General features: G+C 39.5%; 1 protein-coding gene and 1 long non-coding RNA gene across 2 annotated transcripts in view; one reads left to right on the forward strand and one right to left on the reverse strand.

The window, feature by feature from the left end:
* Positions 1-26,061, reverse strand: part of Grin2b (glutamate ionotropic receptor NMDA type subunit 2B) — a 303,881-nt gene that overhangs the window by 251,216 nt on the left and 26,604 nt on the right. The gene's annotated exons all lie outside the window — the stretch shown is intronic.
* On the forward strand, positions 6,827-16,307 carry LOC104872237. The gene is made up of 3 exons (XR_783098.1): positions 6,827-7,178; positions 15,140-15,373; positions 15,497-16,307. It is a non-coding gene; the product is annotated as an uncharacterized LOC104872237 (long non-coding RNA).

Here is a 26,061-nt window from a genome sequence, read left to right on the forward strand (position 1 = left end):
TTGGACCAAGTAACCAAGATATATCTGATAATCAGCAATTACCACCAACACTAACTAGCCAAAAACATAGGAATAACTTCAAAATGGACATTGAGTATACATAAGATTTGAGAAAGGGATAATATGGAAGATGCCAGAAGAGAGTTGGTGGTAAAAAGCTAAACTCTTTTTCCCTAATCCCATTCTGCAAGGGTCAGTCCTACTCAAAAATGACCTAATGTTGTAAAAAATATGACCACTACTGCACAGAAACATCAAGAAGCATTGCCCCCATCCTGAACAATAATATTCTGTACAACATTACTTATCTGAGGGGTATGGCAGGCATTTTGCCTCATAGATTCCAGCAGAATTACCCAGACTCAATATATGAAGCTGCAGGATCTGCCAATTAACACACTAAACTGATTGGAAAGCACAGAATGGAAAGGACATTAAGGCTTCTTGTGTACAACTAGGCATAGAAGTTGCCTCTTAATGGAGGAAAGGAATTAAGGAGACATCAGGGAAAAACACAGAGGTAGAGCAGGGATACTAAACCTGGAGTTTATGAATGGCCCTTGTGAAATCTCCAAATCCCCTAACACTTGGGACAGAATTTGGTAAGGGATATGTTTCTTTAAAAGGCTTCTATATCTTTCTTTAGATTATCAAATAACAATGATTTGTGTCACTGCTTCGTAGAAGTCTCAAAAAATTACATATATTCTATGACTCAAGATATAATAGTGTTTGTAAGCTCAGGATTAGAGTTCTCAGTTAACTAACCAGTTTAACTTCAATAATAATTAATTCAACAAATATTTACAAAGCCCAAACTGTAAGACATTATGTAGCACCACTTCTAGATGTATATCTAAAAGGAGAAATGATCAGAAGATGTTGAGATGCTTTTATTCCATGTGGAGAAAAAATTCTTAGCAAAATTTTCACTGAAATAACTTCTGGGATCAAGCATCTCGACTGAATTTTATTTGCTTTTCCTATTAGCATTTCCCATTACATATTCTTCCTGACCTCTACTTTCATCTGTACATATAACTTTTTTTAATCTTCCCTCTTGTCTTCTACTAAAACTATTTCAGTTTTGAATGTTTTCAATGAGCAAAATTTTTGCCACAGTGCATTGCAATCAATAAAGACTAGAAAACAAAAATACAGTAAATTAAAAATTCATATTTTTTTACTCTATCAAGTCTGAGGCAGCTTCAAGAGGTAGATAATGTCTGCAAAAATGGAAGTGAGGGGGAAAAAGTAAGATGATGAGTAATAAGATCAGCTATGTTGATCAGAGTGTCTGTCATACCTATATGGTTTAAAACCATGAAATCATTTACACTGGAAATGAAAAGATAATGGACTGGCCCTTCAAGTAACAAGGACAGATGTTAGTAACTGTACTTCACGAAGTATGGCTAGTTAACTGGTATCCATGCTACTACAGTGAGGCAAGTAATCGGGAAGTTTTGGGAGATTTTATTTAAAACTGGAAATCATGAAAAGAGAAAGTCAAGCAAGAATGCTACCTAGGGTTATCCACTGTAATACTGAATACTAGAATTGAGATGTGAGGGTAGAATAAGAGTGCAGCAAAAATGAGAACCAGAAGGCAAAGGAATTATGCGAGAATGGTTTAAATCCCAAACATTCCTACACTTCTGGAACTGTAGGTGCCAGGAAAAGGAAACTGGATGAGGATAAAATATTTAGTAGCAGTAACAGCACCACTAGCAGCAGTAACAACAAAATTACATAATAGTTTAACTAATGAACACCTTCTACATGCCAAGGATTTACAAATATTCTCATTTCATTCTAATAGCCACCCTATTAGCATAAGAGGAAGTGGAAGGTCAGAAAGGTGAAGACATTTGCCAGAGCTCACTTATATAGGAGGTAGACTTGAGTCTGCCTAACTCCAAAGTACTAATTCATTCAAAAAGATGTAGAATAAAAGAAGCGAACAAGTTAGAATACATTTCATTTTTGAAGTGATTACATCCATGTCAACAAACATGTTCAATCTCACAAAACAGAGCACACAGATTGGCTTTCTCAAGAAACTGTCTTTGCTCCAATTAAGCTGGACAGCCTTCCCTTTAAACAACCATGACAACCACAGGATTCAGTGTGCATGTCTCTATGTGTGTTGTGATGCACAGGGGGCTGGGTTTTCAGGACAACACAGACAATGACTCAAAGGTAAAATGATCATTGTGTCACCACTTCAGGATTCCCCAAAATGGCTCCTTTTAAATGAAATGGAAGAGTTACCATTAACAAGAACTTCTAAGAAAGGAAATAGCAGATATTTAGAGTTGGGATCAAATGTTTGGTTTTCAGGGAAACTGGAAAGTGTTTGGACTTAGGAACTGATATTTCATACAAAATCTTTCAAAAGATGTGGACACAGAGTCAGGCAAAAAGCCCCATTCGTGAATTCCTCGGTATGCACAATTCTCAGGGAGAGGGACTGAGAGAAAAGGGCTAGGTAGTTAGTCTTTAGGGTTAGCTAAGATGGCCAGCAAAGGACAAAATCGCTGTAAGGCACATGCTTTTTTCCCCCCTAATGTGATGCTTATGTTATATGTTGTAGGATTTGTGAAATATTTCACTGGGCTACTGTGTTCGTTTTCCATTACTGTAACAAATTTGAAACAATCAAATTAAAAAGAGGAAAGTTTTGGTTTTGCTCACAGTTTCAGTCCACTGTTTGTTGGCCTATTGCTTTTGGGCTTGTGGTAAGGCAGAACATTGTAATACAGGAAGAGGCCAGCATCCCAATATTCCCTCTAAGCACATGGCCCTGATAACATAGGTTCCTGCTAGTAGATTCCACCTCTTATAGGTTCCTCAATCTTCTAATAGCACCATGGGGTGAAGACCAAGCCTTTAACACACTTGTCTATGGGGGACATTCCAAATCCAAATGGTTGTAGTCACTAGCAGTTACAAAACAGCAACAAGACTCAGTAGCTAAGAAGACACCCAATGGATTTCTGTGAATGGCCAGAGCCTCCTTCAAGCCACTAAAGCAACTTCTTCTTTCCCACTGCAGATTTTCATGAGGAAGTTTAAGTTTCCTTCATCTGTTTTTTCCAGGATAAATTTCTCCTAGACGATACAATAGAACTTCCAGTGATGGCAGAAATGTTCTGTACTTGTGCAGTCCAATATCATAGCCAATGTCACACATGAGTATTGAGTATTTCAACTATGGTTCATATACCTGAGAATTTAATTACTTTTATTTAATTTTCATTAATTTTAATTGAAATTTATGTAGCCACATGTCACGACTGGCCACTGGATTGATCACTGTAGCAGCTTCAGAGCATTGAGAGGCCTAGATTCATACTTTCTAGTGCTTCCTGTCTGTGAATATTATTTTCAACTTTTCCCTTTACTTCCATCCCTTTGATTTTGTTAATCTCTCTGTAAATGTCAACCTTGTTTTTCTAGATTTTGTTTATACTGTACTTTTATCTCAGGTTAAATTTTATAAAAATTGACCTTTTATAGGTGAAAAACAGTACAGTATCAGCAACTACCTATGGTTCAACTTTGTATAATGTATGGTAGGCTTCTCTGACATGACCCATACATGGCACAATGTGATGTATATAGGAAATATCTGTGCTACAAGAATGAAAGAATAGATGAATAAATATTGGTTGAATAAATGAATGAGAAAGTCAGGTTGGTAGCAAATGTTTAAGGAATGGTTAAGATAACTTTTCCCTGAATCAAATCAGTGTAGTAGTATTGAGATTGAACCACAAGGCAACAACCTCTCAAATAAACACACACACACACACACACACACACACACACACACACACACACAATATATGGATCAGCACTGAATTCAGTACAGGCACCATTCAAATGTCAAAGACAAAACTGTAATGCAACATTATGAAAACAGATGATAGAAATACATATAGGAACTCCTCATACTGTAACTATAAAATAGTCACTGAGTATCCAGGGATTTAAAAATTCCTTTAGCAGAAAATGATTAAAAATAATTAAGGGCAGCTTGGATATCAAGACAGGAAATAAGGATATAAAGAAGTACCTATTATCTGGCAGGGGGAGACACTAGGCTAGAATGGACTGTAGAAAAGATGCATTCACATTCTAATAAAGGCCCTCTAGGGATGTTCCTGTATAATATGAAAACCAGAGAAAAGCAAAATTGTCAGTTTTTAAAGTTTAACAAAATAAGCTCTCAATGTAAAAAAAAAAAATCTTGCCCCATGTTCTTCATGAATGTCCATGATGCCTATTTCTGAAATGAAAAGATAGGGTTAAAATACTCCTGTATTGTCTTTCTTCCATGCTAAAAATTGTGCCAGTAGACTTTAACATTTTTTCCTCTGATACTTGTATTCATGAGCTTTGTTTGATGTCACTCCTTATACAAAAATCTTCCATTAAAAGAACACAAGTAGGGGATAACTGCAAGTGGAATCAACCTCCTATGTCAACAGACCTAATGTCATGCACACGCACGCACACACACAAACACACACTCATGCAATGACACACACACCCCAGCACCTCTCCATGTATGAAATGATGCCACAATCATACTGCCAGCGGTGCACACACTTGAGAGCCATTTACAGAGTAAAGAAGAATTTATAGTGATTCATGATCTTCCATCTGGTCCTTATTTATGAAAACTGCCATGTATGTTCACCTGAAAGATGAGTGTACCACACGTGGCTAGATATAGAAATGACAGGCTCTCAGGGAGAAGATCCTGTACCCCTAGGTTATTGGGTTAAGAAAACATAGGTGCCAAGAACTGATCACTACAATACTATGAAATTTAACAATAGCTATAAAATGGAACCCAGAAAAGTGGATGCTTATAAAAATGACAACAGGTATGGAGTAAAACCAACTTTCCTCTCTATCCTATGAGAAGAATGTAGAAAATCTAAAGTTTAGTCTTTCTCAGTGTTTTGTAGTAGAGTCCTACGTTTTCTGCTCCCCCAAACCCACTTCTAAAAGGCCAGAACAGTAGCTTACAATGAGGATGCAGTGAAAAAGACACAGATTGGATAGGATGTCACCAGGCCTTTCTGGAGCCCATGCTATATGAAGCATGGAAATTCCACCCTGGGAAGGAGTGAGCGGCAGAACCTGGTTTCCATAGCACTGCCATGGAAACAGCTCTCAGTGACTCTGTGCTGTCAGGCCCTCTGAAGCTAAAGCATCTCTCCCTTTTTTTCTCCAACACCCACCTCCATATCACAATGCCCCCAGCTCCCTCACAAATGATAAAACATGTTGAGACAGTGAGGTCCTAGCCAACAATTACTCTGGAGAAGGAGATATATATGTGTGTATGTATATACACACACACACACACATATATATATATATCCTTAAAAGAAGAGAAAAAAATCTGTTTATTCCTCTTTTACAGGAGTTAAAGAAAGGAAAAATAAAAATCCAAAGAACTAACAGTCAACACTTAAATTGAAAAATCAAAAAACCTTGCCAAGTAACGTATTAAAACGATGAGCCTACTAATCCCATCTATTGGGCTCTGTATCTTCTCTTATCAGCCTAAAATGCCAGCAAATAAATGAAAGCTTTAATTAGCCATTACAGCATCCAAGAGGCTCTTCCACAGGCTTTACCACTGATGGCCAATTGAAGGTTAGGTAGCAATTGTAGATTTTTTCCACTTCTATCCCTTGGTCATGATTGTGAAAAAGAGTAGAAGTTAGAAATTGACCTCCTAGAATCAGGGAAAGAATTCTACAGAAGAGACCTTGGACTCTTTAGCAAGCTTTGCATCCCCTGTGCTTTTTTCTTGGATTTCTCTAAGGGAGTGAGTGACAATCAGCAAGCAGGGTACTGGTCTGGAATCTGTCTGTGCAATGTGCTCTCTTGCTTAGCTGGAGCAATGCCCATTGACCAGGAGCAAACCAAAGGTCAGGAAGCCTGTTAGCCAGCAGATGCTTGGGAACTTGACAAGGCATAGCAAAATTCTCTAGGCCCAGCAGCATGCCTGCACATCAGCCACAGGATTGCAGCTGGAACCCCAGACTCACAGGCCTGTTTTCAGTTCTTTCTCCACCCAATTTAAAATGAATTTGGGGCACTGACCCAAGCACATCTGCGATGCCCAAAAAAGCATTGCACCTGAGAACAACCTGGAGATACAGTTGCTGGTGAACTTGTTGAAAGGGAAGACAAGAAAGGAAAGCTTTGGAAATTGCTGATTGGAAAAAATGTTGTGAGAACTCCAGACCATGGGTTTACAGTAGTTCAAGAATGGTTCTTCTGGGTCTTTTGGGGGCAAACCACTAAAACTTTCTATGTCTCTATTTCTGTACCTGAGAATTTTCCTCTGCCTACTTTCCTCTGCCTTCTACTGTGAAATGGTAAGCAGTCAAGATCAGACAAACTTAGACAAGGAGGAGTAAAATAAGAGGAGTTTTGAATTATTCATTTTTATTTATGCATTGTAGTGGCAATTGTTACTGTTTTGGGGGGGGTTTCTAGATGTTAAAATTGTAAAAAAGAACCCTGAATAATTCAGCATGACTCAAGAAATCTTAAATGAAGCACTGTCTTGGCAGTGAATACCTACAGAATTAGGCTCATTTTGTTGTTACTCTTATCATTGGAATGATGCATGAAACATCGGTTTGTAATTTAATTAATACCCTATGACAGCACTAACGATTAAGATAATATTTGCAAAGCATTTCAATGTTTTAAACGTGAAGGAGTTTGAATCGTCCTGCTCCCATCATTTTTACCAAAGGGCAGCAAAGGATCCAGTGGGAAAGGGGGGGCATGCTGGAATCAAAGGGCTTTCTAGGAAGACGCCAGAACTTATTTTAGCCAGAGGCACCTTCCCTGCTTCTAACTCATGCACTGGCTGTCTGAGCACTGTTTCTAAGCTCTGCATGCAGTTTCATTTCATACCACCACAAGCCTAAAGGCAAGGCAGGATTTATTTCTAAAAAGGGGTATTATTTCAGTATAAGAGTTACAGATATTGGGGGAAACATACAAAGCACAAATTTCTCATTATTCTTATAGGCTGGAGAGACAACAATCCAATTCTACCTTTATATGGCAGGTTCATTGCAGTACCTGCTTCACAGGATTCTGGAACGCTGCTCGAAGGAACCAACTAAAGGGTGAGTGAAGAGGGGAGAGTCAGAAAGTCTATTTAGGGAGAGAACATTTACCCTGTTTATTTATATAAATTTACCATTTACCCTGAAGATTTCTAGCTCTCCACTTTCCAAATGAGACAGAATCATCATGGCAGACTCTATCCCAGGGACTCTCCCGACCAACACTGATACCGTTAGCCTTTGAGGTACACCATTCATGAAGTAGGGCTCTATCTTACACTACAGGTCCTATGATGGTGAATCATCTGAAGATGAGCCCCCAAACCACCACCCCAAACCCACTTATTTATTATAAAGTGCCAACATTGCAATTAAACCTGAATACTGATGTTTTCGTTTAGAAAAACAACTCATGCATTAACAGCTTTTGTCTTAAAAGAAAAACACAATAACATGGGTGCCATAGGTTTCCAACCACTGCAACAGGCTGTAGCAGCCATGGCCTGCCTAATAAGTGAGAGATGTATTCTGTAGCCATTGCAACCTCTAAAGAATACATTCACACATTGTCTAAAACCTCATGGAGGTTTGAGGATGAACTGCGTCCCTACAAAATTGGTACACTGAAAGCTTAAGTCTCAGCACCTCCAAATGTGACTATATTTGGATTTAGGGCCTTTAACTTAAAATGAGGCCGTTAAGATGGACCAAATCTAATCTGACTGGTGTCTTTATAAGAAGAAAAACTATAGACATACAAAGAGACACTACAGATGTGATCAAACAGAGGAAAGACCACATGAAGACATAGAAGGTAGCCAGCAGCAAGCCAAGGCTAGAGGCCTGCGGAGAAACCAAAGCTGGCTTGATCTTGGGCTCTTGGACTGCTACACTTGAGACACTAAATTTCTCTCATTTAAGCCACTGTTTGAGGTATTTTGTTATATCTGTCTGGCAAACTAATGCAGGAGACAATACTACCCCCCACTTAGATCCAGAACAAGGTTCTATGCACCTTAAATGATCAACACACAGCTAACTTGTCCAAAAGCTTCTATTAATCTAAGAAAGGAAATGTAAATCCACAACTCTTTAAGTAAGATTCTAGAAGCAAAATGTGTTTAGTATTTCAAATATTTTCAGATTTTAAAACAGTAATTAGGTTATATTTACCAAGAATCACTTAATACTATTTAATGTGTGTCTGAGGCGAAACCTACTCTGTAACTTAGCATATAAATGTTTCTCCCATAAGCATGAAAATGAGTACTGTAAAATAAATTTTTATATAAGGTCAAGTTTTAACACTAAGCAAACTGCCAAAAAAATTCTTTTGGGATTCCGAACGTGTTTTTGGTCCACTTCCCTTAATAAAGTGAAATCCAGAACATCTAAGGTCAACAATAAGCAAGCTAAACTCACTGCAGTGAAGTTCCACCTTACACCAGATCTTTCCACTTGGTTCCTGATCCTGGGTGGATCAGGTGTCCTTGAATCTCTGGATTAGTCAAAGCCTCTCTCTTAGTTTACCTCATCTTCAATCAAATAAGCTTGGATTTTCTGAAAGACATTACTGAATTCTAAGGGATATCAAAAGGGAAACAAATAGCTATCCTGATCCTACTCTTTCTAGCTAGCTCTCAGAGGCTTATGACCGTCAGTGGAGTCCCCATCAATCCTACTGAGAGAAGCAGCTAGATCTACAACCAAATGTTGAGTGCAATACCTTCTGCTACCTGGGATACAACCCTATATATTTTGACCTTTCCATCTATACAACCAAGAGAAAGTTCCTTTCTTTGTTCTACAATAAAGTGCAAAGAAGTTTTCATCCTCTACCCATATACCCACCAACTAAAGCTCATTTGCTAATTCAATAAATATTTATTAAGCACTTAGTAGTTTCCCCCAATTCACCCAAGTGTTTAGGATATAGTGAAACACTGAATTCCCTAATTTGGCTTAGAAATCTTTTCATTCTGATTCCAACAGCTCACTTTGCTCCTCCTTACAGCATTCATCTTGCTGTGTTTCAACTGTGAAATGTCAACCTACCTCACTCAACTTTGAGCTCATTATGGAAAGGAGTAATTTGTCCTATTTGTTTTTCAAGCATTTAACATAATATATAGCCTACATTAGGGGTCCAGATAAAAGTGGATTAGAGTAATGCATAAATGAACTGGGTGAGGAAGAATTTGATCTCTAAATGTTATCAACTCCATCTTTTAGCTATTTGTAAAAAGCACCCCCTTCTCCTGATCTCTCCTGTTTGCCTTTACTATCTTCTGGCTGGATTTCTGTACCAGCCACATAACTAATCTCCTTGCTCACAAAAGTTCACCTTCCTCACCACTACTGAGGAGAGCTTTCTAAACTCTCTTAAATTCCACTGCCCACAGGACAAGGATGAAACTCCTTTGCATCACATACAAGGCCCTTTACAATCTGCCCCCAATGGATTTTTTCTTGCTTTCCTTTCTAATCTCCTTCTACTTCCTGCTCTGTAATGTTGCCCCATTTACCCAGAAATGCTTGATGTTCCTAAAATACACCCAGCTGTTTCATCTCTGTACTTCTCCTCATACTGTTGTTCCATTTTTCTGTAATGCTTTCTTATTTCTCCCCTTTCTCTTGCTGTCTCCTACCCTGAATCACCTCCAAACTGAAAATAATCTCATTGTTTATTGTTCAGGGCCTAACTCAAATGCCATTTCTTACATGGAGCTTCTCCAGCACCTCAGGCAATGTCACTATGGTTCTCTGAAACCAAGGAATAGAGTAACAGTCGCTCCCAGGATAGGGCCTTGCAAACTTTCATACACTGTACAGTTTATGCACATCCTACACTGTGTCCGCCACACACTTGGAGAGATGATTCCTAGCCGCAAATTTGCACTATGAAGTACATCCTTCTCCTTTTAAGTGGATGCTGTGAAAGTCCAAACATCTGACAAATGCATCATATGCAAAGGCTAAGTTAATCATTATCAGGAGCTATTTAATAGAAAGGGACTGGTACCAGAGAGAAAGCAGAAGGCAGAGAAGTGCTATGGAAAAGGAAGTAGCGAGGTCATGCAACAAATTTCCACTTTTGCTTGGGTCCTGCTCCAGTGTAGTGACCTGAGTTATATGGTCATTTAAGAAAACTTTAGTGCCCGGCATCAGGAAATATTCCTTTGGGGCCATATGTTACTCAAAAAGATCCAGCCACTATGATGAAATAGTTTACAATCTAGTGTACTAATGAATTACTGGAATTTCAAACATCATTCTAACCTGGGCCAGATTTTTTCTACCAACCAAACTTAAAATTAAAAAAGTCTTTCTTAGATCATTTAAGACTTCTAAGCATTAATAACTTTCCCCACTACAAGAGTAAGTACGGAAGCGAGGCCTGGGATGTAGCTTGGTGGCACTGCTCCTGCCTAGCAAGCATGAGGTCCTGAGTTCAACTCCTAGTACAGAGGGGAAAAAATAAAAATGAAAGAAAGAAAGAAAGGAATGAAGGAAGGAAGGAAGGAGGGAAGGAGGGAAGAAAGGAAGGAAAGGGAAGAAGAATAAGTGTGGGAGGCAATGAATACATGTGGAGCTGGCTACAAATATTTTCAATCCTATCCATGAACTATGTCCTAGGTGTAGCATATATGAGGTAACAGTTCAAAAGAATCAAAGCAATTACATTTGTTTTAAAACAATTTCATTTTCTCAGTCGGTCTATCCTGCCCTCTGTATTATAAGTATTTACTAAAACATTGGATTTAAAATCTCATAAGTGTTCAACACAGGAGCATTGAGAAGAATCTAGATATGCAAAAAGAGAGGCAGAAGATTTTGTAAAAGTGATGAAATCATATTTATAACACATTTGATTGAAAATGGTGCCACTGTTCTAATATTTGATCAAAGGGAATCATATAATCTAATGGATTTTTTTATGTTTATTTTAATTTATTTTTTAAATTAAATTTATTGATACATTTTAAGTATACAGTACAGTTACATTCATTATTGGGATCTTGTACCTTTACATGACAGGTCTTGGTTCTCATTTTTTCCCCTTTTCCCTGCCCTCCCGTCCCCCCCCCCCCATTTACAAACATTTTATTTCCATTTTTTTATTTTCTCATATTTTTTTCTTTTCCCTTATATACCTTTCCCCTACCCTTCCCACTTTCCCTACACCTTTAGCCCTTTTCTTCCTATTTCACATCATCAATTAGATTCATTCATTCATAGGAAAATGGATACATATTGAGGATATACTCCGAAGTGAAATAAATAAGTCACACATGTAAATACCAAATAGTTTCTCTGGTGTGAAAAAATATAATAGTACATAAGATCCCATGAGATAATCTAATGGATTTTCAAAAAGCATCTGTAAGCTAGTTCCACCCTCTCAGTAAGTTAAGCAGTAGTCAAAGATTCAAACCTGGAATGTAGTTTTGGGGGTAATACATAAATACAGGACACAGTCTATGCACTTGTGTCTAGCTTGTAGGATGCAGTGTGCCCACTGAGAAAAGCCACTCAGGTAGAGTTAAATCTGAGAAGGCTACATAGGATAAACATTCGCAAATGAAAACATGACCCATTTCTGGTGCTGCACACTGTAATCCCAGCTATATGGATGTTGAGTCAGAAGGGTTATAAACACTAGCCTAGTGAGGCCCCCATTTAGGAAAGAAAAGAAATTTAGGTATGTGGAAATACTAAAAACACCTCAAATTAAATATTTTGAGAAGATTCTACATGCCAAGCGGTTTAACACCACCATTAAGTCTCATAACTATAGAAAAAAAGCGTTATGATAGAAATCCTCTTATCTAACAAGATGGGACACATAGAAAACGTCTATGAAAGTAAGAAATATTTATTCCTTTTGCATTTTATTTTAAATGAAGATATGTACATATGCATGTATTTGTCAATCTTTTTTTTTTCTTTTCTTTTTTTTTTTTTTTTTTTTTGTTTTTGGGACTAGGGATTGAACTCTGGACCTTGTGCTTGCGAGGCAGGCAGTGGCACCACTGAGCTGAATCCCTGGCTCCTGTCAATCTTTTGATGTAGGGACAAAGTCTTTTCTTTGATAACTGATTTAGTGACTCGAGTTTAAATCTTTATCTGAATAACACCCAAAGTACACAATCTATAATTTCTACTTTCAATTCCTTAAAGACACTTTGAGGAGTTCTTTTCTTTTTCCATATGGGTATTCAGTTGTTTCAGAACCAACTGTTGAATAGCCTTCTTCTCCCTTGAATTACCCTGGTATCGTCACTGAAAAGTAATTGAACATATAAGTACAAGGGCTGGTCAAAATATACAGTGTGGGTTTAAAGATAAATAATCTTATAACAAAAGGCACATTGCCATTAATGCCCCTCGATAAACTTCTCACTTCAAGCACATTTATCCCATAATCCTTGCCACTTCCTAAAGCAGTTCTGGACGTCCTCTTTCGCGAGTGTCTTTAATAGGTGTGATAAAAAATGAAGTGATTGCCATTGCCAAGTGCCATCCAGTGGACAATCAGGCCCATAAAAGCATCACTGTGTGTCCTTCTCCATCTTATGCACTGTATCTGGAACCACATGTATGTGACTTTGGGGAAGACTATGAAAGGTAAATGTTTTGAATCAATTCAGGACATCAAGGTAGCCATAACAGTGCAACGAAAGACACTTCAAAAAGAGGCTTCCAGAACTGCTTCATAAAGTGGCAAGAATGATGGGATTAGTGTGTTTTGAAGTAAGGGGGAGTACTTTGAGAAATATTACGGGTGATGTGTCTTTTATTGGAATAACGTTTTTTAAAAATTAAAGTCACTGTACTTTTTTGTCACAACTCATGAAATCCATTTTTAAACCACTTTCTGACCCATGGAGCTATATGTCTGTCTTTAGTCCAGTACCACACTGTTCTTATTCCTGTAACTCTACAGTAAGTTTTAAATAAAGTAATGTATGTTCTCCAACTTGTTTTTTTAAAGTATATTGACTATATTATAGGTTCTTTGTATGTCTATCAACTTTTTATAATAACATCACTTTCTACCAGAAAGTAATTCCACTGAGATAAAGTCCTATTGAGATTTTTACTGGGGTTAAGATGAATCTAAACAATAAGGCGAAGGGAATTTAAATCTTAAATGGTACTTGTTTGACCCATAAGCACACAGCATAGTACATCTTTCTATTTACTTAAATCTTTAATTTTTCTTAATAGTGCTTTATAGGTTATTTTGTATGTGTAGATATTTTTTGTGTATTTTGTTATATTTATCCATATATGTTTTCTGGTTTTGATGCAACTATACAAGTAAACAGTATTTCATTTAAGTTTGCTAAATTTATAATCATCCTCTGCTAACATATAAAAATACAACAGATTTTTGTATGTTCACTTTATACTCTGTGACCTTCCTAATTGATGTAAATTCTAGTAATCTTATACATCTCCCTTAGTATGTTCTACATAAAATATCATGTCATATATGAGAAGATAGTTTCATGTCTTCCTTTCCAATCAGTATCTTTCTATTTCCTTTTCATGTCTTATCCTATGTGCTAAATCACTGGTGCAATGCTGAGTGGAAGTAGTGAAGAGAGAATCCTTGTCTTGTTCATAGCCTCAGGGTATTCAGTCTTCCAATTTTAAACATGATGTCAGGTACAGGCTTCTCATAGATATGAAACTGAAGAAGTTCTCTTCCATTTTTCAATCTGTTGAGTATCCTTATTATGACTGAATGTTGAATTTTTTTAATAAGATGGCAATAGCTTTTAATCTCTCCTTTTTTCTTATTAATATGGTAAATTATGCTGATTGATTGTCATATGTTAAACCAATATAGAATTACTGATATTCAACACTTCTTGGACATAATGCTGGATCTCTTTTATATCTTGTTGAATTTCTATGCACTGATACTTTGTTGAAGATATTTCCTTCCATGTTCATGAGGAATAACAGCATATAGATGTTTTGTAATATTTTGTCTCATTTTTGTTCCAAGGAAATTGTAATTATGAGTTAGAAAATGTTCCACTTTGTTCTATTTTCTGAAAAATTTTGTGTAGGATCATTCTTCATACATTTGGTAGAATTTACCAGTGAAGCATCTGGGCCTAACATTACATTTGGAGAAGATTTATACCCAGGAATCCCACTTCTTTGATAGATTTCGAGTCATTCAGATGATCTTTTTTGCCTGAGTAAGCTTATTAGGTTTTTATTTTTTAAGGAATTTGTCTACTTACCGAAGTTGTCAAATGTATTGACATAAAGGTGTTTCTAGTATTCTTTTATTGGCTTTTTAATTTATGTACAATCAATAGTAGTGTCCCTTTTTCATGTTGCTACTGGTAATTTATATTTCACCCCTTTACTTTTTAGTTAATTTTGCATAATGTTCATCAATTTTATTGATCTTTTCAAAGATTAAGCATTAGGTTTTATTGATTTTCTCCTTCCTTTATCCATATTCCACTTCAATGATTTCCTCTCACCTTATAATTTTCTTTCTTCTGCTTATTCTTGGTTTATATTGCTCTTCTTTTGCTAAATTCTTAACGTAGAAGCTTAGATCATTGACTGCAGACCTTTTGTCTTTTTTAATATAGACTTTTAATTCTACAAATGTCCCCCAAGCCTGTATTAGCTGTATTATACACATTTTAATATGTTGCTTTTTATATTAATTTAGTCCAAAATATTTCCTAATGACCTTTGTGCTTTCCTTTTGACTGATGTATTGTTTAGAAATTTATTGCTTAATTTAAAAACTTTGGGTATTTTCCAGATATAGTTCTGTTTAATTCTGAGTGGCCACAGAAGGTAATTCATAAGATTTCAAACAGCATTAATTTCTAAAACTTGTTTCATGACCCTGAACATTGTCTCCGATCCACACAGTCATCCTATGCTCTTACTGTGGAGTGCACTGTCTATAGCACTGTCTTGAGGAAAGGAGCCACTTCAAAGAAAGAGCCTTTCTTCTTCTTCCCAATGCACAGAAAGTAAAAGAGTAAAGTGGTACAGTGAAGCTGGTCAGCGACTGGAGAAAGAGCTGATGTTTCCGGTTCAATTCACTTTTCAAAGCACGGGTGCCCACTACCTGTCACTGTGTGAAGAGAAGACATCTAGACTCTCACCAGCAAGACATCTGACAAACACAGGGGACTTTACCAGAGGGACAGGTATTATCCTTCTTTCCATCACCCATCACAGCTACACAACGAAAAATACAGGTAAGTTAATTTTCTGCTTCTCTATCAAACTAGTGCAAGTCAAGTTTAAGTTGCTTCCAATGACAATGAAAGAGGTGGGAGAATTATCAGTGTCCGCTAACTGCTAGTGATCCTTTCTTCTAGGTCAGCAGTCGGCACCCTTACTGGCTGCTAGAGGGGCCACTCAGGCCAAACAACAGGAAGGCACAGGAGAGTCACCAGAGCCAAAGGACGCAGAGGGTGAGAGCCGCATAACGCCCGTGCATATCAGCAGTTAATAAGCAAGATGGGCTAAAACGGGTTGTAACTGAATAGGACAATGGCAGCACACTAGCGATGAGTGAGGACAGAAGAAAAGAGAGAAGGCGGTTTCTGTGGGGGCTCAGGGTCTGCCACCCACAAGTCCCTCTAGAATTACCAGAATACAGGCCTTGAATCTATACAGTCCAGGCTGCCTCCTTCATGAAATATTTTTAGTCTCTTTTCTATTTCAACCTTATGAAAGACTGTGTGTTGACACATCCAGAAACAAAAATTAATCTGACTGGCTTTAAGAGAAGCAAATCAGCAGGCCCCGAATAAATACAATAAGCAGCGCTTCACTTTTCATTAGTGTTCTATAACCTCGTCGGGGGAACAGTCTTTACAAGAGAAGACATCACGTATCGGTTCTAAAATACAGGCTTCTATATGCAGACGTTTATTTTTCTCTGACAGTGGTGGAGACATGATTTTTTCGTTGGTTTATTTTTGTTTATTGTTGCTGGCCAGTAGAAGTAGGGTGACGAATTTAAAGAAAAATGTGAAATAAAAATTAAAGCCATGAATAAAAATGGAGTCCAACTTTCCTAAGATTCGTATATGCCTTTTATATACATATATATTCTCACTGTAAGGGTATTATGATACATACTAATGGAGGGAAATAAAAAAATTACAAAAGGCATCAAGTGTGCTATCTTTATTCAGCGATAGCAACATCATTTTGGCATCTATATGTCAGCCTTTTTTAAAATGCTCGGATCTTCATGGTGTATTTACCTCTATAGACATGTGCTCCCTAACCCCACTCCCGTCCTCAGGGACACACAGCACACTGGACACAGTCTTCTCGAGTGTACACCCTGCAACATCCCACCACTGCTGGACAAAGCCTTCCACCCCGTTACATGTAACCTTCTGGAGTCTGGGATCTGCCTGTCTTACTACTCCACGTTTAATAAGTATTTGTTGACTATTACAACAGCCTGTGGTTTTTCGTGTATCTATGGAAATGACATTTCCCCACCCCATTAAATATTCTTTACTTCTATAATGTAATTTTAATGGTTGCTTAGCACCCGTACCATAATTTAATTTAAACAGCCTTTCGTCACTGAGCGTATAAAATGCTTCAAATTACTTTGATAAATAATGCTGTGATGACTATTTCTCAAATAAATATTTTTGCACTGTCATAGGATCACTTTCTCCAGGCTGTAATGGGTATACATAGTATTGCCAAACCACCTCTTACAAAGGCCATCCCAATTTGTATTTTTATCATGCGTTTATGAGAGCATCTCGTTCTCCACATTCTCACGGACACTAAATATTTTAATTCTTTGAAAAATTGTCACTCGGATGGATAAAATAAATCATGAATAAATGGCACAAGGGACAAAGGGGATAATGTGAAAACGGCTTGTCATGCTGTATGGTACCCACTTAGCGGCGGATAAAGTAGTAATCAGTTGGGTTATAAGATTCCTTTTTATTAATTGAGTTTATTGATACAATGTAGGTGTCCATAGTGATCACATCCATCATATGGAATGTGTATCTGTACGTGATGTATCTTGATTCTTATTTTGTCCCATTCCCTTCCCTTTCCTTCAGCCCTTCTTCCCCTCTTTATTTACAAAAGCTTTGTTTGCATTTATCTTTCTTTTCTTGTTTTTTTCCCCTTTTCCTTTCCTTTCCCTCTTCCCTAGGGCCTCTTCCCACGTGAACACTTTCTTCCTATTTCACATTATCTATTGTACATTTTGGTCCTTATTTACCCTTTCATATTTTTTCACAACAGAGAAACAAGGTGATACTTATGCACGTGTTTCAGATTTATTTCATTTACGAGTATGGTCTCAAGAAGATTCTTATAAGAACAGTACCTATGACAGTACTTGGAATATGATGAAATAGTAAAAATTACTGTTTCTTAAACTGAAAATAGACAGAAGACATAGATTGTCTTAATCTATGAGCATATCTCCAATCAGAAATTGGAAGGAAGATGTGACAGCTGAGATGTCCCAGGGTTTTGTTTTTGTTTTTTTGTTTTTTTCACTTTTTTTTTTTTCTTTTTTTTTTTGCTTCAGTACTGGGGACTGAACCCAGGACCTTCTCACTGACTGACACACCTCTAGCCCTTTTTAAATTCTTTATTTTGAGACAGGGCCTCACTAAGTCACTAAACTGCCCAGGTGGGGCTCAAACTTGCAACCCTCCTTCCTGTGCCTCCCAAAGTGCTAAGATTACAGGCATGTCCCACCACTTCCAGGGACATCCCACATTTTCAATCAATCCATTCAGCATTGTTGGTACTCAAATATGAGAATTGCCAGGTCACTGTCCAGGCCTGGCCATCACAGGAGGACCCCAGAGTCTTCTTTAGGTACAATCAAGATGGGCATTGGAGCCCTTTTCCTCTCTGTTGACATCGACCTTTGACCTTTATGGTTATTTTAATTTTGCTCTCTAGCTTTCCTCCGATTCTCAAGTCTGATTTTTTTTAAGCTAATTGGGAATGTGTTCTGTTATAAATTCAGGTGTGTTCTGATTGGTTTTCCCAAATAACCCCAGTCTAACATACTCCAAATCTGGAAGTCCTTTCCCCTGCCTTATCTCCCATCCTGCTCTAGCACAAGGGAGGTAACTTCTAACAAATAAACGGCAGGCATGAACATGCAGACTGATAGAAACAACATCCTTCTGACTATGGAGGCCTGGCAGCCCCTGCCTCACTCCCATTCCCCCCTCATCTTACAGACGAGGAAAAGAATTTCCAGAGGACAAGGAAGTTCTCCACTGTATCGTGGGTCGCTAATGGCAAAGCAAGTAACAGGCCCTCCTAACCACCCCTGCATTCCTTCTAATGGAAATCCTAGAGCAAAAGACAAAATCTATGGTCATTTTAGATGTTTCTGAATACGATAAGAATTCTGTGAATTGAAAGCTAACTGCAGCTTACATCCCATGTACAGGCAACTGCAAGGAAAAGACACGGGGTAAAAACACAGCTGCCACTTGCTAACTTCTAGAATTAGAGAAGAGCTCTGTGAGGAGCTCCATCCACAGCTTTAGGTCAGTCTCCAGAAGCAAATCAAGAAGCCAAGGCATGCTTCCTTCAGGCTTACGACTAAGAGTGTCACCTTCCAACCAACCTATGTGAGACCACATTAGCAACTCCTGCCCCTGTCTGCTGTTGGAACTCAGCCTGTGTCAATGCCCAGCTCAGTGAACCTAGCTGATGACTTTGGACTTCTCCCTTCACCCCTTTCATAGGGCAAAGAACAGTGAAGTTTCACAAAGTTCAAACAGTGATCTTGCATTTTCCAAAAATGATACGCAGGAAAGAGAGAGGAAGACTGAAGCTCAGTAGATTTGAGATCCATGCGCCTTTTGTCCATTTCAGAGACGGCTTCTTTACAGTCAGATGAGTAGAAGCCATGATTACCACCTTCCAAAACCAGACTCTAAGCAAGCCAGTAAATCTCAGCCTCTTCTGTGTATCAGAATCAGTGGGAAAGCATTCAAAATAATTGTGGTGCCCAAGCTGCACTCCAAAAGGATTACATCAGACTGTGTGGCACAGACCTAGGCATCTGTACTTTTTTAATTCCCCAGGTTATTCCAAAGTGCATTTAAGGTTGTGCACCTCTGCTGTGAGCAGGAGCCCAAGGGAGTCTTCTAACTGGCTTCCGTGTGCCAAGGACAGAGAGCCGCAGGCACGAAAACGAAACAAAGGAGAGTTAAATCTGCCTTGCTCTTCTTGCTCTTTCTTCTTTCATTTTCATCACAGACTCTGATTCAAGTGGCTAAAGACTACCGAAAATCACCAGAATACACAGAACCCTTAGCAAAGGAAACCCTCTATCCTCCGGCCTTCTCGGATTTCCTCCTCCTTCCCACTATGCCATCCCCTCCTCTCACTTCCTTCTTTACTTTTAGCTTTGACCACTTTCCGCTGTTACCCTTAGAATTTAGAATTTTCTTGCTGTGCATATTTTCCTGGGACCCTAAATAAGCTACAAGGGAAGAGACAAGGCGCCTGCACCCTCATTTATCTGGATTTCATTGATCATGTCGGCGTATTCTGCAATGATCACGTGCTGGGAAGAAGTTTCTGAGAAATAATATTTAAAACCCAAGCTGTCCCTTTATTACCTCTTTCCACTAACAAAACATTTATCATGTATGTATGTATGTATGTATGTATGTATTTATTCATTTATTTATTTTGAGAAAGGGTCTCACTGTATAGTTCAGGCTGTTTCTGAACTCACTGTGTAGCCCAGGCTGGCCTTGAACTTGTAGTGGATCTTCCTGCCTCTGCCTCCCAAGTGCTGGGATTACAGGTGTGAGCCACCATGCCCAGGTACACAAAAAGATTTTTTAGAAACACAGAAATTCATGTGCTCTTAATCCACCTGAGGCCAAACAGGCATCAGGCAAGCTAGCAGAAAGGACTCTCTGAAGGCCACTAAATGGCCTCATCCATAGCCACAAACCCAGAGGGAGAGGGGAGAGAGCAAGGACGGTGGGTGTGGCATCAGGAAGGTGTCTCCCAGGCCCGTGGACCTACCCAGTTTGGGGGACAGATACTTAAATTAGCATTCTGGGGGAGAAAGGCAGGGAGGGATTCAGGGAAGGAAAGGAGTTGTGTGTGAGAGAAAGCAAGCATACCACAGTTTTTTAAAGGCAGCAGGAATATGTCCTAATTTGGAGAAACAGGCCACATTGCCATGGCAACTCTGAATCTCCACAAGGCAGCCAGGCATGCCTTTAAACATCGTGTTAAATAGTTCAACTATGAAGAAGAAGAAAGGAAAGAATGTAGGGGGTTTGAGAGAGAAAGAAAAAGCCTGAAGCCTGCCAAGGGCCGGAGGGAGATGCTGCCTGAGGCCTGGCTATTCTTCAAGGGAAATTTCAACCGGTGAAGCTGCAGGTTCTGAACTGGATCTTGTCTCTCTGATTGTGGCACACTGGAGACTGCATTTGCATACAGTTAACCTGGATCTTAAGAAAGACATTCTCAAAGACACATAGATGCTAATCCACTACTTTCTAACCTGTTTTACGCCAGAATGTCCTAAGAACTGCTAGCCCAACCTCACACCTGCCCAGTGAACTGATGTTCCTCCTCTCAGGAGCTTCCCAGGGCCTGTAACCTCGGGGCTGAGGTGAGTGGACTGGAAGGCCGTGGAGAGCAATAATTTGGCCACACCTATAACCCATTCATGGCTCACTAGTTGGGAATTCTGCCTTAAGGAGGGGAAATTGTATTTATTTCAAAAATTAAAAACCATCTGGAAACCACACCTAAATAAAATTATGCCATGTGTGGTCCTTTGGGATCATGCCAGTGATGACAGCAATCAGGAAACAGTTTACTGAGTGGCTGTGAATCTTTGGAAAATATGAATAAGAATATACAACTGTTCTCCCATCTGGAACATTAATTGCCCAAATTATGCACCGAATGTTCAGTATTCATTCTACCTTGCAAGTACTTCTCAACTGCACTGCCTGCCACATCACTTTGGATCCTTTTCTTTTACTAAGTCTCTCCCCGTGTCCCTTCAGGCCTCTTTGCCTACCCTGTCTTCTCCCTTTTCTGCTCTGATAAGGCCACGGAGTAAGCTGTGCAGTTCCAAGTAGGTAGGACCCAGGCAGAGCAAGAGAAGTGGAGTGGCTCCGTATCTCATGCCCACTGTAGGGGCAGTCGAGGGTGTCACAGGTGCCCAGGCAACCTGATGCGTCCAAAAGATGTGAGGATTAGAGAGCGCATGCTCCTTTTAGCTCCACAACAGTCACAGAAGCAGATGGGGCCCTGCTATTCCCAGGCCCACACTCTCTCCCTTTTTGTTCAACACTTACATCAAATCATTTTGTCTATAGATTTATTCTTAGCATGTGACACTGAAATTTCTATTTGCTCTGCTGTGCTCTATCAGGAAGTGTTCATTCCACAAACACCCCAGGGCCCAGAAGGGGCTCAACTTACCTCTCTCATGTTCAGGTCTCCAGGGAGGCTTCAGGGCCCATGGGAGACGTCCGCAGATCCCAAGATAAAGGAAATCGGCCTCTCCTACTGCGCATCTCCCTGTCTCTGCCCTGTGCCCTCCAAAGGAGAACAGATATTTTTGAGCTATGTCCTCCACCATTTCACACATGCACAGTTGGGCTCCTGACGGGATGATGTGAGGACAGAGTGAGGTATGGTGCTTGGCCCATCTGCAGCTCCAAGGAGAAAGGCTCCCTTCCCTGCCGCACCTGCACTCAATTTTGGGTGAGATGAGGAGCTTCCTTCTCGGTTGGCCCCACAAAATTGCTACTGTTACTCTGATTTTAACAGTGAGGAGCTTGCAGTTGTCAAAGGTTAAATAATTGCTTAAGTTGAACAGGTGGGAGCCAGCAAAGTCCAATTTCAGTTCTTAGATTCACTACCGTTTACTCCACCCTCCTCTCAGCAATGCCTTGGGATTTCCCAGCAGAGGGCCTGGGGTTGGCTGTCTGCTTGGAATGTGGGGCTCTCAGAGTCGTGCTGAGACCACAACATGGATCACATGCCTTTATTTTGGGCAGCTATGGTGCTGTTGGTGGAGTGGTTTGGATGCTGGTGGCGATCTGTGAACAGGCTAAAGGCTCCCTTGCCAGCCTCTCTTGCAGCTGCCATGGGTACAATAACTTTCTAATAAATGCCATCAAACATTCGTTTAATGGAAAATAGTATAGCATGTATTCCTTGATGGCAATCCTGCTTTTTTCTGTAGCTGTATCTCCATGGACTGAAAGACTTAGGAGGGAGTTACAAGAAGAAAAGTGAAACTATTTATTTTTAGCAAAATTAAATGAGTGAAAGGCTGCGTATCAGAGGGGTGAAGATGGAAAAAGTAACAGATAAATGGCAAGTGGGGAAAAGGAGAGAGAGTGGGAAGTGTTCAGTAAACCTCTGTACTCGTAATTCTACTCAGGACAAGGCCTGGAACACAGCCACACACAGCTCAAAGCACCTGTTTGGTCCACTTTCCACTTTCTAGACCTCTGAAATTCCCCAGGATGCCTCATTCCCTGAGGGAAAGCTCCTGTTCGCAAACTTTCATCTCTGAAGCACCCCTGTCCCTCAGAACGCAAAGACTCCAGCACTGTTTTTCCTGCTAAACTCTGCCCTTTCTTTCCACCTGCCTAATTCTTTCTCTATCCCTCCAATGAATTAACCTGCATTTAAAAATAATTGAATTGTCTATGCATTATTTCATCACAATATGTAAAATGGCCTCTCGTGATTACAGTGCCAGCCTTCCGGCCTCCACCTCCTGTACTGTCTGTGTCTTCTACTCCAATCTTATCTGTTCCCTCTCCTGTCACCCCTGCAACGATTAACGCTCCTTGGGTCTGAACACTCATTCCACACACTGGTCATCACTGGTGACCAGGAGTGACACTAGAGTCTCAAAGTTTGCTACTAGGAAAGAAGTGGGGAGGAGTTGGAGCCAGATGTTTTGCTCAAGAGAAGCATGTATGAGCAGTCGCACAAGGGGAACTGCTAGCTTGCTCTTGGTGCCCACTGATGCACAGCAACATGAAACCTGTTCCTTTCCTCCTTGCAGTGCTGTTCAGGTGCTCAGCACTCCCCTGCTTCACGGACAACCTGGCCGCTTGGAGCACCGCTCTGGAGAGCACAGAAAGTCAGCAGTTGTTCAATGAGACCCCCGGCAACCCGACCACTTTCTACCAGTCTTTCCAGCCATTCACTCTGCCAATATGTGACAATGAGAACTCTTCTGTTTATAACACTTAGTGATCTCACTCTGAGGTTAAGTCAGCTCCAGCAAGGGGAGAATGAAGCTAGGTGAGAAACATCAGAGAATCCAGAGGCATCTACGCAGCCTGGCAGGCAGATTCTCCATTATTTAAAATTCATCGTGGAGCCAGGGATTTAGCTCAGCGGTGCTGCCGCCTGCCTCGCGAGTGCAAGGTCCCAAGTTCGATCACCGGTACCCCCTCAAAAAAATCAGTTGTGTGACACAATGTGCGCAGACATCCACAGAACAAAGGGAAAGGTTGGACAAGAGTAGAAAACCAGCTGAGAAAGGATGATGGAGCCCAGAAATGGCTTATCCTTGATTTACTTACTTGGAGAACATGTTCAGGCTGGAATGTAAATGAAGTGTAAATGAAGATAATTTGGAAGTGGTTCAACCAGATGAAATGGAACCACACATATAATCATCATGATGAAATCCTTGGATTTTCTCAGTTCCTTCTAACAGAGTAATAATAATAGGTGGGGCCAACACAGTGCTTATAGCTTAACAAAGCACTCGGGTGTATCTCACTTTAATCATCACATCATCCATTATCATTTTATACACAAAGAAACTTTGGCTCAGAGAGGTCCCGTGAATTTGCTCAAGGTCGTACAGCCAGCAAGAAGCAGCGCCAAACAGAAGACCCAGGTGCCAGACAAAGGCTTGTGACTCTACACCTCAGATTTACACCATTGTTGTCCACAGTCCTCTTAGAAACAAGGACAGGCACAGGGAAAGCTCAAAGAACCGAGAATAATGTGCATACTAAAAGCTACCCTTGAAGCATCAACTAGGTAAAAATTCACCTTTAATGATTAACACCAGGTTGAGCCTGAACTCTTTTGAATGGATCGGTACATTTTTATGGAACATTAAAATCTCCATAATAGAAAAGTCTGTATATGTATATTTATTTATATTATAAAACTATATAATTTTTATATTATAGAAACCATAGAATAGTTTTATACTTGAATATTTCAGTATAAAATATGCTGGTTTCTTCTCCCCTAGATAAAGGAAAATGAGCTTAACCTCTAACAAAAGACCAAACCACTTGTATCTCAAATGGTGAAATATGTTCCTCTCTTCTGGAAGAGGAATTTATGCAGGCTGCCACAGTGCATAATCCACTGTACTGTTTCATTCTGTACCTCTTAGTGCTGCCCCACTGCATCCCTCCATATCACGGGGGCTAGTTTTGCTCCCTCTGGAACCGGTTCATTCGGTAACAATACAAGCATTCCAGAAACATAGCTGGAAAGGAATTCAGGGCCATCTTGTTGGAAAAGAAAAGCAGCAGAACAAGAGAAGTAAAAATTCCAGGGCTGAGAAAAGCACCTTAGACTCTTACTGAACATAAGGAAGTGGTAACTGTATCAATGCAGAAAGAATGTTGTGAGTTGGAGCCAAAGATACCAATTGAGTCTTGGATGCACCTCTTGCCTAATATGCAACCTTCACAGCTGCTCAGTATCTCCAGACCTCAGTTTTCTCCTCGATAAAATGGGATAATACTTACCTCATAGGGTTATAGACAAATCAAAACAGTCTCATTGATGTAATATTAATATAACACAATTAAATAACATGATCTATGTAATAGAATACAAAGCATGCAATAAATTACTTGTTTGGAACAAGTTAGATTGCTTTCTATCTTTTATATGTCAAAAATCACTGGATGTTCTTAAATGATTTATTTTTAAAATAATACCATGTTGCTGATGTTCTACTTTTGATGTGCTATATCATCTGACATTTTCCCCCTCTCTCTGAGCTTTAAATTGTTTGGCTTGCCTTTTTTTTTTTTTGGTATTCTAAAAAGCAAATGGAAGAATTCCTTCAGCTTGATTCTCCAGGGGACAGAATCAAGAAGAAGTAAGGAAAAAAAAATCACTAGCCATTATGAGTATGAATAATGCCCTATATTCGAGCTTCTATTAAGTAATCACAGCTTTCTTCCTTTTATAAATAGATATTGTAGCAGCATGAAATAACTGTACATCAATGAGCTGTTACAATATTAACTCAAAGCAAAGAAACATATCGTTTCTCTTAGCCTAAACAGCCTATTTGTGGGTAAATGTAAAGTTACTGTGGGATTGTTTAACCCTGAAGACCAGTGAATGTGCTCCAGGGGATACCATTTCCTTCTCATGGATGAGGAAACTGAGACCCAGTAAAAGAAATTATTTGTCCAAGATCATTCAAGTAGCCATGCTGGGGCCAGATGTCTAACCCAGCATCTATAATTCTGAAGTAAGCCCTCTCTCCCCTATAGGGCACTTTTGAAATAACCTTCCAACCAGAAAGTTCTGTCAAGATTTTATTTTCTTAGATTATTGATGACTGTGTCACACAGCACAGATATAAAAGGCTTGCTAAAGCCAAGACAGAGTACATCAGTCACTTCCCCTCCATCCCTTGGCCTCATTGGCTGTCACTGGAGCAGATGATGCACCACAGAACCTCCACGTAACATGCTTGTGCTCACTGCAATGTCTGGTGGAGAAGCAGACCCACAGCTCAGAGCACACATGTGCACCTGCAGCTCTTACAAATAATTTCCTTGGAAATGCTACCTCCAGCTATAACATCCACGGCAGTGCTTCCCAAACACTGGCCTGTGGATCA

Source organism: Fukomys damarensis, unplaced genomic scaffold, assembly GCF_012274545.1.
Source record: "Fukomys damarensis isolate Sample0158 unplaced genomic scaffold, DMR_v1.0_HiC HiC_scaffold_19, whole genome shotgun sequence".
NCBI classification, from domain to species: Eukaryota; Metazoa; Chordata; class Mammalia; order Rodentia; family Bathyergidae; genus Fukomys; species Fukomys damarensis.